At 40.7% G+C, this 16,121-nt stretch overlaps 1 long non-coding RNA gene across 2 annotated transcripts in view; it reads right to left on the reverse strand.

Moving 5' to 3' along the window:
- Positions 1–472: 472 nt before the first annotated feature.
- LOC134173406 (uncharacterized) overlaps positions 473–16,121 on the reverse strand; it is a 28,055-nt gene continuing 12,406 nt past the window's right edge. For both annotated transcript variants that reach the window (XR_009968234.1, XR_009968235.1), the window contains exon 3: positions 473–2,102. This is a non-coding gene — a long non-coding RNA (uncharacterized LOC134173406). The remainder of the gene's footprint in view (positions 2,103–16,121) is intronic.

Below are 16,121 nucleotides of genomic sequence, written 5' to 3' on the forward strand. Positions count from 1 at the left end.
AAGCTGTATCCACTGACTTTGCTGCTGCCCTGGGTCCTATGGAGGCAAGGAACTGTGTGATCTCCACAGCCTTGTGACCTTCCTCCTTTTTCAGCTTCCAGAAGCATCTAGTTTTATGCTCCATGTATCTGACTTTATACAAGAGTCAAGTCTTAAACTACTTACACATTATCTTTTATCACAATGATTACATCAGTCAGCAGATCAGTATTCACATGCATTATCCTTTGTGCTCCTGTCCTTTACGTAATAGTGGTATCCTGCTGCTATTTCGTGCTAGAATACTGCAAAGGCTAAGTGAAATGGATATTTGAGCACTATATTGTGCTAAGCCATCCAGAAAGAACAGCCTTTAGGACTACATTTATCCTTGGCTTATATAAACAACCTTCAGCTCCAGAATGGAATTTCACTGAATAATATTCAGAGGTAAGAGATGAGAAAAATCTGACTATGATGGTAGAAGATTTCACAATCTCATATTTGACCCACATATAAACATCCCAGGTTTAAAATATCTCTTGTCAGGTATTTCTTTTGACAGTCTATTTCACCGCAGTTAAGGAGCCTTATTTTTTTGTCTATCACAAAGGAAAAGAGGAGGAGGGGGGTGAGGCTGGAACAGTCCCAGAGGGTGGGGATGCCAGCTCCTGCTGCTGTTAAAGGTTGGCAGTAGGTGCCCCTTTTGAGTTGGACTGCTACTTGCACATGCTCAAGTCCCTCCCTCTGTGGCAGCTAGAGCAGGATGAAAAGCAGGAGAGAGAAGAGCACAGCTGATCTCCCTTTCTTTTGCTGCAGGCAAGCGGTTCCGCCTTGTCCCACTTGTCTGATACCCAAGGCAGCTTTGCCTGCTGCTCTGACCTGGCTTGGCTTCTCATTTATCCAGTGCAAGCCAAACATTATGAATGACTTTTTCTCTCTCTCCTTACCAGATTAGTATTGAAGAATTACTTGTAACGCATTAAAGCTGGAGAGGAAATTAAATTGATTTTCAGTACAAATTAGAATGCAGGTTATTAGCAACAGGCTTGGCATCCAACGCAGCCTGGAGCTGGCTCTTCTGCCTCCCCTTTGCTGCATTTTCAAACAGCGTTTGCGCTCCCCCTTGTGGCTTGCTCAGGCCGGTGCCTGTTGACAGGAGAACGAGCCTGGCCTCCTAAAACCCTGTTTTCATTACACATTTCCCCTGCATACGGGAAGAGTCACTATTTCATGTCTATTATATTTAGTTTATACTGAGTATGCTTCTGTCTTTGAAAAATTACATGAAATAGATATCTGTAAGTAATAGGAAATCTGGCCTGTCACAGTGATAATTTGAGGAGCTTATGTCTTTGCTCGTTCTGGAGAGTGCAGTCAGATAGGAGGCTGGTTATATAGATTGTGTAGGCATGGTGCTGGAGCAGCATATTAAAGTGCTTCTAAATCAGTTTTTTGCCTTGCTGAAACTTTGTCCAAGTGAAGGTAAAATTCCATCTGTTACTTGTCAAGGCAGCCTGAGGTCTGCTCTGAGGGAGAATAAAGTGTATGCGTGCTGGTTAGCCATGCTAGTTTTAACCAGTCTATCTTTATGGATAGATGATTGAGACTGAGGCCAGGATACAGTGTAGAATTATTAAACCTTACATACTAACTTCCTGGTTACCTACTGGCACTTCTTTATTTATATTAAGTTTCCAGGTGTAGCTAAAGTGGGATTTTGTTCCTGTGATGGATGGATCTCAGGCAGCAATTGGAAAATACTCTTATCTTCACCGATACAATTGTCTTCATGGTTTAGGGAATTGACTTGCATCAATACACCCTCAATATACTGTGTCTTTCATTTGCTGTGCTGGTGTGAGGTGTGTATTGAATAGATGGCATGGGCCATGTCTGATACCTCGAACAGTGCCTGTGCAAATTCCATCTGCAATTAGTCTTTTCTAAGGCATGCTGCAGCCTTCAGAAAGAGGTACTTACACAACTGGGCAGTATTTTCTTTCCTTATGCCAAATACATCTTTATTTTGGCACTCTTTCAGTAACATGTTTGGCAGTTGGGTCTGAGGAGAGCTTAAAGCATGCTTGATGGGCTGTTGAACATGAATTCTGATTATCCTCCTAGAGGTAAAATACAGAAGAGCATTTTTGTCCAGTTTTGAACTCTCATCACTGAGCTTAAAACACCTTTTGGTTAGAGAGTATTAGTACAGCATCTATGTGCATCACACAATACCAGACTACACTTCCATTTCACATGAGGGCTTCTATTAATAATGACTCATAGCTTTGTAGATATAGTTGCAAAATAATTGTTTTCTCTGAACCCATTAGAAAACAATGAAATTTTACAAATCACAGAACTATGCATGGTTTTCAGTTGCCTGAAAGCTTCCAAATGAGGGGATATTGGGGGGGGGGGGGGGGGGGGGGGGGGAAGTTGTAGGTGTAGGAAGACATTCTTTTCTTTTCAAAAATACTAGAAAAATGCCTTCTAGTGTGAGGCAATGATGGCAGACATATGACTAGTACACATGATGTTTAAGAGTATAAACAGTGTCAAGAGATGCTCAGTAAATAAATAGTTCAAGTAACATAGCTACTTACAGCTACACAAAATAGTCCAATTCATGAATATTAGATGTATTTAAAATTTTAAGTGGAAGCTTAGCTGTAGCTGTCTCTTTCCTGCCCTGAAGCTACTTCTATTAAAGTTAATAGCATGTCTGGTTTCCAGAGAATTGCCATGAAATGTTCTGACAGTGGAGGGGAGCATTTGTTTTGATAAGTGTATTGAAATAGCTTGTTGGTACCTCTTGATGCAATAATGTGTGATAGAATAATAACCATATTTACTTTGAGTTTTCTCTAACTAAGTTTTATACATCCAGATTAGGGTATTGTTGTAAAAGACACTGAGCTTTTAAAATAAATTTGGGAGATCATATGCTGCCAATGTCCAAGGTGAAATAAGGCATCAGTGATTAGAAATGGATGTGCTGCTGCCTGAAGCGGACAGAATGTTTTCAGGAGCAGTACCTCCTAAGCTTTTACCTTTTCAACATCATCTCCTAATAACTGGTCCTTGAAAAACTACAAAGAGGCATAATAATGCATCTTTGTCAGAAAGATAATGAACAGCAACAGAAATTATGTCTAAAAGGTCAAATATAGAAAATTTGTTAACCATGTCTTTCTTTATCTATGCATTTATTATCCTTTGAATTTTTAGTCTAACAAAGCATTGCTTTTTCTGAGTGAAGGCCCTTCCATTTTTTTTTCTGTTTTTCAACCAGTTATAACATTCTTTCACCAAGATTGTGTTCCTTTCTAAGAGAAAGGCTCAGATGTGTGGATTTTGGTGAGTAAAGAGGGAAGCACACCATACTTGAGATCTATACCTTATTTCAAGGTTTGTGAAGTTACCATTAACTTGGCAGTGGGGAAAAGGACTGAATTACTATCTACAGAAATTGTGAAGTGAGACAGCATTAGCATGTACTTTAAATCTAATATACCCAATCATTTATTTTGCACATATTACACGGTTATATGTAAACATAAGGGATCTGTTGGTCCTAAGAATATGTCAACTTCCATTTGAAACAGTTTGGCATGTGCTACAATTACATAGTGAGACAAATAAGGTGCGTCACCCTGCAGAGGGAGCCGTTGGGTTATCGAGCCAACCATAACTACTGTATTTTTGTTGCTGGATTTTTTGTGTGTGTGTACTTCATTTGTTGTGTGGTTGATTTGAGGGGTTTGATTTGGTTGGTTTGGTTGGTTTGAGGGTTTTATTTGTATGCGGTTTGTTTGTGTTTTGTTGTTTTTTAATACTGAGCTTGCAAGAATGTTTACAGTTTTAGTTTCCTTCAGGCTTTGCTAAATTTTGCAGAAGCTCACCTCTTAAACGATTTGTCCTTCCTAGAGGTGATAATTACATGCTTAGTGCTTTCTCTACTAATGAAACAAGACAGGAAAAGAGGTCCATCCTGTTCCAGGGTACCAAGGACAATGCTTAATTTGTATAAAATGCAGCAGACCTCACAAGGGTACAGACTGTCCAAGCATCACAAACTGCTCTGTGCAGATGGGAGCAGCATTCTGCTGTGACTGAGGAAAGGAGGACTGAGTTACTTTCATAGGAAGGAAGCCTTACCACCGCGGACAGTCTAATGTAACATGCACAGAGAAGAGGTGGTCTTTACTTACCAGAATTGTATTTGTTGTTGTTTCTAGTTTTAATTATACTGTACCCCACCATTGCTAGACTTCTTCCAAACCAGAAGGCTTGTTTGCCTGTCGCTGAGGTAACTCTGGCATTGCCTCAGATGTTGGCAGTAGACACATGCTGGATTGTAATTATGTCAGACTGAGAGTTCCTCTTGGAAAGCTAAACCTGTTCCATTTGCATTTTGTGTGGACTCAACTGGAAGACACAGACCTATTCTAAGAGATTTTTAATTGCAAAGATCTTCAAGATATCTTTCATGGTGCAGTGTCATACTCCTTGTAATGTCTCCTACCTCTTACTCTCAGGAATTCTCTTTTCACTTAAAGGTATTTATTTTGCTTTCTTCATAAATAAGTGTGCCACCAAATTAGGAACTCCACTCACTTCAGAACAGTAAAAGTCTGAAAAACATAACAAATAATTTTCACCAGACCGTCAGTCCATTTCCTACTATTTGTGACACTTTTCCCTTGATTTTGGAGTCATTTAGCATCTATAAGAAGGGATGTACCAGTGGTCTGCAGGATTTTCCTGTGTTATGACAGGCTCATAGTGTCTTTCTTGGTGTCAATGTGAAACCAAGGAGAGCTCCTGTTCTTTCACAGGTCCAAACGTTAGTTTGTTTAGTCAACTTTAAATCTGTGTTGCCTGGAAAGAGTTTTCCTATATTTTCTGGCTTGTCCTTGTGTCTTTATATCCTTTCTTAAACAGTCCTCCTTTGGCTCTTCTATACCCTGGTTTAGATAATATTGGAGGCTTCTCTCCCCACTGAAGTTTTCCATTCTGAAGAGAGAGGAGCATGCTTTAATATTAAGACCTGCTAGTTTTTCCCTAGTAGATTTTCAGTCCAAAGGTCTCAAATGTGGCTACATTTTGGTCAAATCATGATGAGACTTACTAACTTGTAACATCTTTCCCAGTGACACTTCTCCAAATCTAACTTGCTTAAAATTAAGGGCAAGAATTTTTAATATTTTCTCAAGCTGAAGAATATACATCGAAGGTCTGAAAACTATGTTGGGGGATGAGAAAAGACCAGTGGAATGGGGAGGCCAGGAAGCAAACAGCTTCAGTGCTGCAAACAGCTCTCCCTATTCCTTTCCCAGCCAGTAAAGTGCATGTTTCTCCTGCCTCCCTTTCTTCACTGGGTAACCCTCTGTCCCAGGCAAAATTCATAATTCATAAAGGCAGGGTAAACTTTTTTCCCCATCCCTAATGGATTCAATTCAGTGCATGCTGCTTGGACTGTTATGTAAACACGGAAATCTTTCACAGTGATTTTACGCTCGTATAAAACTATGCTAGTACTTTAGTTAGGTTTTGGCTTTATATTTTCTCATGTCCACTTATGTCTTTGTAGCTCAGCCATCTCGTTGCTACTGTAAATGACCTTGGAAAAGATTTGGCCATGCAAGTCTCTTCTTGGAGGCTTTCACATGAGTCTGTAATGATGCTTTTTTCCACTGCATGTCTGGAAGTCCTGAAAGCAATAGCAGCATTTTTCTAACAGATCTACTAGATAGAAACTGGGGGACTCCTGATCCAGGTGGTGGTACACTGTAGTTCAGGCAAACCTGTGTGGTACATACAATGATTTTACTCAATCCACTGTTGCCCAGGGGATTGGCAGCAGAAGCCTGCAAAGCCCTGGTGGCACTTAGTTCCCACCTGAAGAGTCACTAAGACCTGGGCTTGGAAAGCTGAGTGGGGCTGAGGAGCCAACGGTCACAGCTTGTTCTTCGTGAGTGATAAGTGAACAGGGGCTCAATGCAGCTGGGTCAAGAAACACTGGCCAGGGAGTGCAAAAACCAGCATCTGACTGGAATGGACTGTCTGGAGTAAGTATTATCAGTTATCAGCTGGAAGAAGTAGAGTTATTCAGCTTACCTTGAAGCAGATACATGTGTTTGATTAAATGCCAAGTTATGTGGACTCCACTGCCCTTTATCAACTGAAAACTGTATTGACAGTGATGCCTGCTTGTAGCAACTGCATGGCCTCAAGTTGCTGCTCCACAAGGGTGCAGGTCACCTGTTGATCCTGTATCAAATTTATCAGATATCTGTGGATGTCTTGAATACCCTGGAGCATCTCAGATCGCAGTAGCCACCCATATGGGTGCAAAAGTATGGAGACTTACATCTCCACTGACTACAGTGGAAACCTATGCATTTAGTTCATATCCAAGCATCCAAATATGGCTGATTATGGCTTGAATCGTCCACTTCTTGGCTTTTAATACAATGACTGTCACTTCATAGAGTTCTGTTGCTGGCTCCTGTTTCCTTCCCATCTCTTTCTTTATGTCTTGAGGAGACTAGCATGAACTTTACCCAGACAGCATAGTTAGCTGGCAGTCAATAACCTAGCACCATGGCTGTCAGATGTAATAGTGCTTTATCTAGATGCATGGTCTTGCCCAGTTTTTTACAGTTATGTCAGGTGGCTGGCAGTTTGATGCAAGCAGTTGTCTGGACAATACTCTGTGTGTATTGTGATCATTGCTGATTTCTCACATGAGTTTGACACTAACGAACATGGTTCCACTAAATGGTGTAATTTCCTTGGAATAGGGTATTCTGACTGAAAAACATTGCACTGAAATGTTTTTGGCTAGCACTACTTGGGAAGAATGAGACAAAAAGAGGTCTTTCAGTCTTTTCTATAAATAAAAAGTCTTTAAACATGTTTATGCCATAGCAAGTCTGTAGGGCTTCTTGTCATTTCAAAGTGAGCAGCTGCTGAAGTATTATAGGCTTCAACTGGGGATAGTTAATGCTACTGTAAAAGTAGCAGAAGTGAGGGAGAGAAATTGTTGAGAATGTTACTCCTGAAAATCATGTTCTAACAGAAGTAGTTTTTCTTGGAACAGATTATTAGTCTGAAAAGGACAATTTTGACTTCCCCACAGAGAGTGAAGAACCATCAATTGACAAATTTACTGTTCCTGAGAATCTCTCAAGTCCACTGCTTTTTGTTCCTTCATACCTGTGGCAGCATTCTGAATCTAAAATAATTTTCAACTTGTTTTTATCAGTTTGTTGACAGCCAGTGGAAATGCCAAATGGAGATGCAAAATTCTGCCAAATCAAGATTACAGGGATTTGCATGCATTTAGCTTTCTGGGGAAATCAGCTGCATGAGATACAAGGCGAAAGGGACTCAATACAAAGCTTCTCCAGTAGAATCTACTTTGCATCCTGATGCAGTAGGTATCTCCATATCACTCTTCCATTACTGCCTGATCACCCCAAATTATCCTCACATTTCTCTACAGTGACACAGTACTGTATCTCATACAAGAAATCAAGCTGAAGACAGGCCCCACAGGAAAGTCTGTGACAGCTGAGGGAATGTTTTCCTGTAGTAAGTGCTCTGTGAACTCTCCTGCTCTTGAAAAGACAACTCTTCCAACAGAGATTTGAACCACTTTTCTTGCCAAGCAAGAAGATCTATTTACTGCTGCTAACAAGGAAGGTGAAGAAAGCAGAGAGAGCCACAGGGGGGATGATTTTTCTGCGTGTGAAAGTAATTGTCTTTCATTAAATAACTTGCAGTCCCAAACTTCAATACTATTTCTTTAGCAGCTATTTTGGGATTCAAGAACATTTGAAAGTTATATTTAATTCCAGTGTCTAATTATTTTTTTAATCTTCAATTTTAAAGGCTGTTGAAATAAAGGTCACAAAATGCTAACTATAAATTGCCCAGGTCACTGCCTTTCAGTGGCTGTTGCGAGAACGGGCAACAGTGTTTTAACTATAATATCTATTAAATATGCTAAAATATGTTTCTACTCCTATTATCCTAGCAAACATGAAGCTCACAAGGCATAATGATTTAGCAGACATTTTTCCACAGCTTGATCAGCCACTGAGTTGATATAAGAATCCCTTTCAAATACAGTTGTTAGCAGTAATAGCAATGCTAGATGTTTCTTTTTATCAGCTAGACTTAGTTTCAGGGAACACCGGTAGACATGGTGGCTATCTTTTTCCATAGTGCAGTACAAAATAAGTCATTACCAGAAGTTCAAACCTTTAAAACACTTAACAGATAAGAGCCAGCTTTGTCTGTCTTGGAGGCAGACATTCCCTTAATTTTGTGAAAAGAGAACACAGGGGTTGAGTGCCTTCCCAGCTTGTTGTCTTAGTCAGACTTCTTCATCTGTCAGATTTCCCCACAGTCACTCTCACACTTGGCTCTCAGTATTACACTGCAGTAAAATCTGGAAAATTATTAGCAAGAGAACAAGTTCTTTGGGGATGAACTTTTTGTTTTGTTTGCATATTGTGCCCGTCCTGGTTGATACTGACTGTAAATATATGACAACTTACATTACACACCATGATGTCTCATATGGAAAGGAACAGTATTAGCACTCTTGCTCATTATGCAAGACATCTAGCTGCAGTAAATTTTGGCACATCAAGTCTTAGCTCCAGATTGACAAGACAGATCACGATAGAGGCTGTTCAGATGGCCTGAGACTGACTGTGGGTAATAAAATACTGTCTCATGTTCATGGACATGAATCCATTGTGGAATGCCTTGGTAGCAATACCAGAAACAATGCTTCAGCACATGCAGGGTAAATAAGCAAGCATGTAGAGAGAATAAAAAAGTGTAGCTTGAAATAATGTGTTACAAGCATTTGGATGAAGCAATGCTCAGAGAAAATAGGATGAGAGCAAAATCTGTGTGTGGCTGTTAAAAAGGTTTCGGCCTGGGCTTAGCAGTATTGGAGCCATAGCTATTAGGCAGGGGGACAGAAAGGACATGGCAACAAAGGTGCTACTGAGGAACTGGGGAGACAGATCTACAACAGATAGCTGGATGGGAGGTGAGAGCAGAGGAAGATTAAAGAATCTGGCAGGAGTCTGATACCCACAGAAATAGCTGTCTTCTCTTCCCTCAGGCTATCCTTCTGAAAATAGGACAGCTGCTGATAGTGTAGCTCCTTTGTTGATGATATAGAGAAGTTATGTTTTAACTGCTAATTTGCCAGAGATGTCACTCAGTAAACCTGAAAATCTGTACCAAAATAAATAAGAAACTCTATTTAACATGGGCTGAATGACAATTAGTTATCTGTTGAGTTTGCCAAGTCAGAGGAGAATGTCACAGGTCAGTTGGCTGATATCGGCAGTTTCTACTCACCACAGAAGAGGTTAAAGTCAGTGGGAGACTGGTGTAGGCAGTGACCTTTAAAGTTAAACACAATTGTTTAACAGATTAAATTGCCTTGACTATCTGTGGATTTTTTATTTAAATGAAGTTATACCATTCTTCCTCCCTCTCTTTGCATTGGTATTGTCACCTGGTGTTGTTTACAGGAAGCATTAGAAAAGAAGCTAAGCTACAGACCCGGCAGAGTTCTTCAAGGTCAGCTATTATGTGGCTGTTGCCTATAAACACCATTGTGAATATGCTGTCAAGGTCCACAGGCTTTTCATTCCCAGCAACTGCCATTTTCTGTTAGTGGTAATTGGGAGGTAAATCAGGACCTTATGATATATCAAGTCACTAAATCAGAGCTTCACTTCTCCTTTTGGTGGCATAAGCACTGAGAAGCAGTTAGTATGAGTTTCATATTAATGCTTAAGGATGCTTCGATATCACAAGAAGCACTGGAATTCAAGGGCAGAAAAACTACAGCACAAAAAAGGAACACATGTATTTTGAGGCTTTAAACACAGTAACAATGAAACACAGTAAGAAACAGCTATATGAAATACTGTGGACTATCTATGACCTTCTCAGTAGAACAAATTAAACTAAGATTAAACTCCTCAAAGCCATCTGTAACAGCAAGCTCAGACCCATGCTAGTATCGTTTTGCATTAACATTAAGGTGAAGTACCCTCTAGCGCTGAGCAGCTCTGGACACAGGGCAACCCCAGGCCTAATTCTGATGCAGTGATCTCAGTTTGAAATGCTAAATTGGTGCCAGACTATGACGACACAGGAGACAGAAGAAAAACTGCGAGTGTCAACAAGTGTCCATCTGTCTGTGTCTCTAAGCATCCTTTGTGCATGTGTAATTCACCCAGAAGGAAGCTATCAGTGCTCTGTGTTAGCTTCTGGCTGAGCCCTCTTCCTCTTACTTTTCCTTTTCCTTTACTTTCCCTCGAGCAGTAGTGAACCTGGCAAAGTTTGAGTTCGGTTTTTTTGTTCATTCATTTTTTTCTTTTGCTACCAAGAAACCAGTGGGTTTTTATATAGGCATTTTGGGCCAGTGAGGTTGCCTGTGTATGAAGAAATACATTTGCATGATAAAGCCTGCAGTTCTTTGTTACCTCTAAACCAAATTTTTTGTCCAGTTCTGGGTCTGCCTTTCTTTAAGTGACTACTGTTGAGTTGCTTATAGCTGCAGGGTCTCCAGTTCCAGGATGTGTCCCATCCCATCTCATCCCATGACTGCAATCCTCTACACTGCATCTAGTTTTACCATTGCTTAAGTCCTCTTCTGTCATATTGGACCTGTATTTCTCTATGCCACATCATTATGTTAGAGTCATAAACATCTTACTCTAGATAAGATTTTTTTTTTACTTGTAACTATTATCAGTATAGAAACTTTGCTTTTGCCATGCAAAGAAGTAAACCAAGTTAACCACAGTGACCTGGTAGTTGGAAAAATCGAAGTGAACCAAGTGAAAACAAAGCTGCAGGCAGGTCAAGCTAGGTCAGACAGAGCAAGCCTGACAATCCTATGTAGTGAGGCCATGCAAACAGTGTGCAGCCTGTGACTGCAATGGCAATACTTTCCTGGCACATGCTCTTTGTAACACATGAGGAAAGGTGCATGTCTGGGTTTTAGCTTCTGGGTGCAATTCTCCTAGCTCATTCCAGTACCTCCATTCCTGTCTGTGGTTATATCTGTGTCAATACCTTTTCTTTGGCACTAGCAGTAGTGTATGCTGTCCTAGATTTCTATCCCAAACTGCAAAATGTCAGAAAAGATTTTACTCTCAAACTCTAGTTACCTTGGGCAAAGACAAAGCACGGAAGGTTTAAGCTGACAAGGAATATAATAAGTGAGGATTGTCTTCAGTTAGAAGACTCAAATAACTTTTTGCAATCTTGATTGCCTCTAGCAACTTGCAAAAGCTATAATGAAACATCTTCTCTTTAAAGCCAGATTTGCCTTCTGGGCTCATGCTGGGAGTTCAGCTTGTTAGACATAAGAAGACAGTCTTCCAAGTGGAATACAGATTTTGCAGAGGTAAAAAATGAGGCAGGCTCATAGCTGATGTTAGTCCTTAAAGACCCATCAGTGCTGAACAATGTTTAAAAAACGTCTACTGGAAGATCAACCAAAACATCAGATTCTTCAAGTCTGCAGTAATATGTTTTTTTTCATCTCAATGTCAACCTACAGTCAATCTGGATTCTGCTTTACAGGGTCATCTTCAGCTACACAAGACTACTGAAGATGCCAGTATTTAGAACAGAGAACTCACCCTTCATTTTCAGTGAAAAAACAGCTGCAAGTTTAACCTCTTTCTTCACTCCCAACTGTGAAAGTATCCCGTGGGGAGAAAGTGCTGCTTGACTTGGGATTACAGTATTAAGAAACTGTTTTTTTCACTTATTAATGTTTTAAATCCATCATTCAGTTGTATTTCCTCAACCCTTTTCTGCCAAGCAGATGTGGTAGCTACGAATGGGCTGGCAGCTGTCAGCAGAGAGATGTTATAAAGCCTTCACAGGTAGCATTTTGCTGTCAGCTGCATCAGAGGTGTTAGGAATTTAAATAAGTGGCCTACAGAGTGAATTTTACTCACTGAAAGAGCTTGGTGCTGCTCAGCAGCATGGTTAAAAACAAATGTTGAAATCCTAAGCACGAAATATTGTAAGCAGAAACCTGATTGCTTATGTTGTGGGATGTGAAGGAGGCAGAAGCGAAAGAGATAGGATCCAGAGCTGGGGCAAAGGGAATGGAGAGACCATTTTGCCTCTCCTGCTGCTGCTGGGTGATCTGGCAGTGAATCAACAGCAACTGGTGAGTCTTGAGTTCCCTGTCTTTCTTCTTCTCCACCTCCTCCTTTCCTGTCCTCCCCTTGTCCCCTTCAATACCTCCCATCCTACATTACCCTTTGGCAGCAAGTTGTACTTGCCCTTGGTGGCTTCCCAGGACTTCTGTGAATCGAAGTAGGCATCAGGTCCACAGGCATTTCAGTGCCTGCAAGCAGTTCTGCCATTCTCCATATCCTATTTTGCCTCAACCTGAAAGGGTGCTGCTTATGAGAGGGACATACTTGCCTGGCTTTGATGCAGAAAGAGCCTGTCAGTGCCTGTGTGGCAACTTTCATGTGAAACATGCTTAAAAATAGACAGGTTTTCCTTTCCAGAATGTCCAATACCTTGCAGCATGTCCCAGGGTTGCAACCTCCTCTGCAGCATTTGTACATCAATTGGTGACTGCCTTGATGATACAAAAGTCTCTGAAATGTCACCTTGGGAATAGAGTCACTGAGTTTATTTCAGTCAGGTCCTAACTCATTTTGTCATTTTGTGTGGCTGGGGTAACATAAACCCACCTCTTGTGAAAGGATCCCACTTCATTAATGAATTCTTAGGTGAAAGAAAGCTTGTATAGTGTTGAGGACATTGAAAGTCCCTAATGCCATCCTCAGTTTAATAGTGTTTGCAAAAACCAGAAAAGCTTTAAAGTGTGGCTCTCAGTCACCTCCACACTTTACCATTTTCTTTCCTCTGAATCAGAGGAAAGTTCTACAAAAACTGGGTTTATGATCACTTTTGTGGGCAATCTTGGTGTGTTAGTATGTTTCAGTAGAAAGCTAGAAAAAGACAGTGTGTTTGGGTTGCGCATTTGTCCTCTGTAACGAAGTGTGGTGGGAGGTACAAAACTATCAAGGACACGAGAGATAGATTTCAGTGACTGATTTTGAAAGCTTTGTCTTAGTCTTAACATACAGTTTATTATCAAGAAAGCTCTTCCTATTAGAAATGCTAAACTGCATGGTAGCTGCAAGCTTACAAATGCAAGGAAAAGGGAGAGAATAGGAAATGTCGCTTGAAGGTTTCATTAATCTACAGAGTTGTTTAATAAATCAGTGCTTATATCTATTTATCAACCTGACAGCTGCTTCCCTTGTCACCATCCCACTGCTTGCTGACATCATGTTTATTTCTTCATTTTTTGAGAATGGAACATTAAGGCAAGAAAAACTGGTGTAAGAAGCGACTGGTATGGGGACTAATGGAGCTACTGAAAATGAAATCTTTCATTGATTTTGCTTGAAAGAGAAGGTGACCCTACTCCGTGTGAAGCTGTAACCATGGCAGCAAATCCAGTCACTGGGAAAAAAAAAATTATGCTGCTTTTGCAGTAGGAGGTAGAAATGGACACTCTGAGCTGAATGTTTTCAAGCCCATGATTGGGAGCTTGAGATTTTTTCATTTAATAGGCTTTGACTTTGAAGATGGATTGTGCTACTGTATTTCTTGCAGAAAAGATGTCAGTGGGAAGAGATCACATTTGGTAATTGGGCCACACCAGCCTAGAGAGCTGAGGGATGCTTGCATTAGGATAAAGACGAATCCCCAATGATAGTTTCCAATAACAGGTATCAGGGATACAAAAAAGTGCCCCAGATACATATGGACCAACTGTTACTTAGATAATGCACTTTTACATCATTGACTGCATAAAGGGACCTTGAAGCATTGAAAAAGGGCTTGGATGTAACCAGGAATTGAGGCCATAGCACTTACAGGGCACTGTAAGTCTCTCAAGTTCTTTACAAAGAGCTAATTCTCATTATTGCCTGGGAAAGAGGGCAGCACAGCTACTGAGCCAGCAAGGTTGGCTTGCTTGCCTAAAGCCAGAGAGAAAAATCTATGTCAAAACTAGTGCCGCAAACCACGGTTTTCAACCCCTTGCCCAGAGCATTCCTGATCCTGCACCAGTTGCCCCCACAGCTCCCAGAGTGTCCTCCTGAGATGTCCAGGCATGGCCACTTTAATCACTGATGCACGTTGCCCTAAAACATGTTGTGCTACTCTTGAGAGGTTGGAGGGATTCCCAGCCATGGAGAGAGCTAAGGGGTCCTGATCTGGCAGGTTACTCTACAGGTACATTCTCTCCTCTGCATCCACAGTGGGAGCTGTTTGAGGGCTGATACCCATTAAAAACTTAGTTCCTGTGTGTCTCCTCAGGCTTGCTTCAGTCAGTTTGCAAAGGCTTTGTTGAGCACTAGTGTATAAACAAAGAGGACCAGAGTGCACATTCTCCATTTTACAGAAAAGTAAGCAGTATACCCCTATTCATGAGGCAGAACTGGTTGCAATCCGCATAGTGTAAGCGATCCCTTCTTGTGTGTAACGTAAGTACTCTCTAAGGCCATAGCTGATTGGTACACTGGGAAGGTTACTGGGAAATGGCAGCAACCTTTGGCTTCTATTGAGCCAAACCATTCTTTGGAACGTTTTTAATTAAGATTAACGTACCCCTAAGTGTATGTCAATGATCGCAACATAAACTGGTGTACAGTCCTGCAACCCAAAAGAAATGTTCATTATTATACTAAAATGTTGTATCTATTAGGCACTGTGTGCTTAATCTGGGACCCATGTTTCTCTTTGTAATTGCATCAAGAGTAATTGACTTGGACTCCAGAAATAGGAAGCTTGTTTTATAGCAGCACTTCTACTCAAAAAACATTTTGTAATCCCTGCTGTGCTAAATAACCACACTAAAATTAAAAACACTTGTTCTTGTAATGTCAGGTAAGAGAGTGACATATACACAAGCTGCTGGTTCTGCTTATTTTTGATGGAGGTTGCCCTGTAGACATAATTTCAGCAGTAATGCATATCCGAGTGGAATTCACAGGAAATGAGAGAAATCAATACGCAACTTCAAATGTAGCCTTCAAAATCAAGCAATACCAGGAATCTTGCTCTCTGCCACAACTGGGAATGCTGTATGCATTCTCAAGTGGAATGCATGTTTTCTGTATATAATATCAAAAGGTTTCTTTTTAAATGCAAGCATCTGATCCCAAACAACCTTACTGGTTTTACAAAAGTCTGTGGCCTGATTTGTACATCCTGGAGACATGACCAGCATAAATAAGACTTCCTGCTGAGAGGCCAGTCACATTTCCAGTGGAGCCATTAAGAAATCTGTTTCTCAGCAGGTGATTCTTGTTGCTCCAATAAAGACATCCACTGAGGTTTATATCTATAGGACTGTCCCCTCGCCCAGCCCAAGCTAAATAGGGAAGTGGGAATGTGACTTTCAGTGGGCAATAAAGCAAAGGGAATTTTCTTCAATAGGCACCGAGGAATTAGAGTCTTGAAAAATATTTGTTTGAGGATAACGATCAAAGAGAGAAGCAGAGGTCAGAGAAAAAGGCAAGTGTGAAAGCTAGAGAATCAGAGGATGGGAGAAAAAGAAATTGAAAATATATGGCAAACACTGTAATGATTTTGCTTGTGGATTTCAAAGGAAGACAAGGATCAGACTTCCTCCAGTGCTGGGTCATTGATGGAAGACTTCACTCAGATTCTCCAAAGATGCATTTTCCATCTTGACAGCTAACAAATGATGGTGCAGGCTGACTCGCAAACCTCTTTTTCAATAGACTAATCTGCTACTGGGATTTTTCTGGCACCTTCTTTTAAAAAAAAAAAAAAAGTAGAAATTGCAAGAGAAATAGACACAATAAAAGCAGATCTCTGCTCCCTCACTTCCTTTTCATATGAAACCCTGCTTTTCCTATTCAAAACTAATTCTGGTGCTGTGTAGGGAATATATATATCCAACATAGTAAATGGGAATAGGGAAAGAAACAACTGGCTGCAGAAAGGCAGGAAAAGAGAAACTAATAGAACTGAACATTCAGTGGCAGGAGAGCATCCACACAATG

This window comes from Pezoporus occidentalis, unplaced genomic scaffold (genome assembly GCF_034315485.1).
Source record: "Pezoporus occidentalis ecotype Australia unplaced genomic scaffold, CSIRO_AGI_Poc_V1 ctg52, whole genome shotgun sequence".
NCBI classification, from domain to species: Eukaryota; Metazoa; Chordata; class Aves; order Psittaciformes; family Psittacidae; genus Pezoporus; species Pezoporus occidentalis.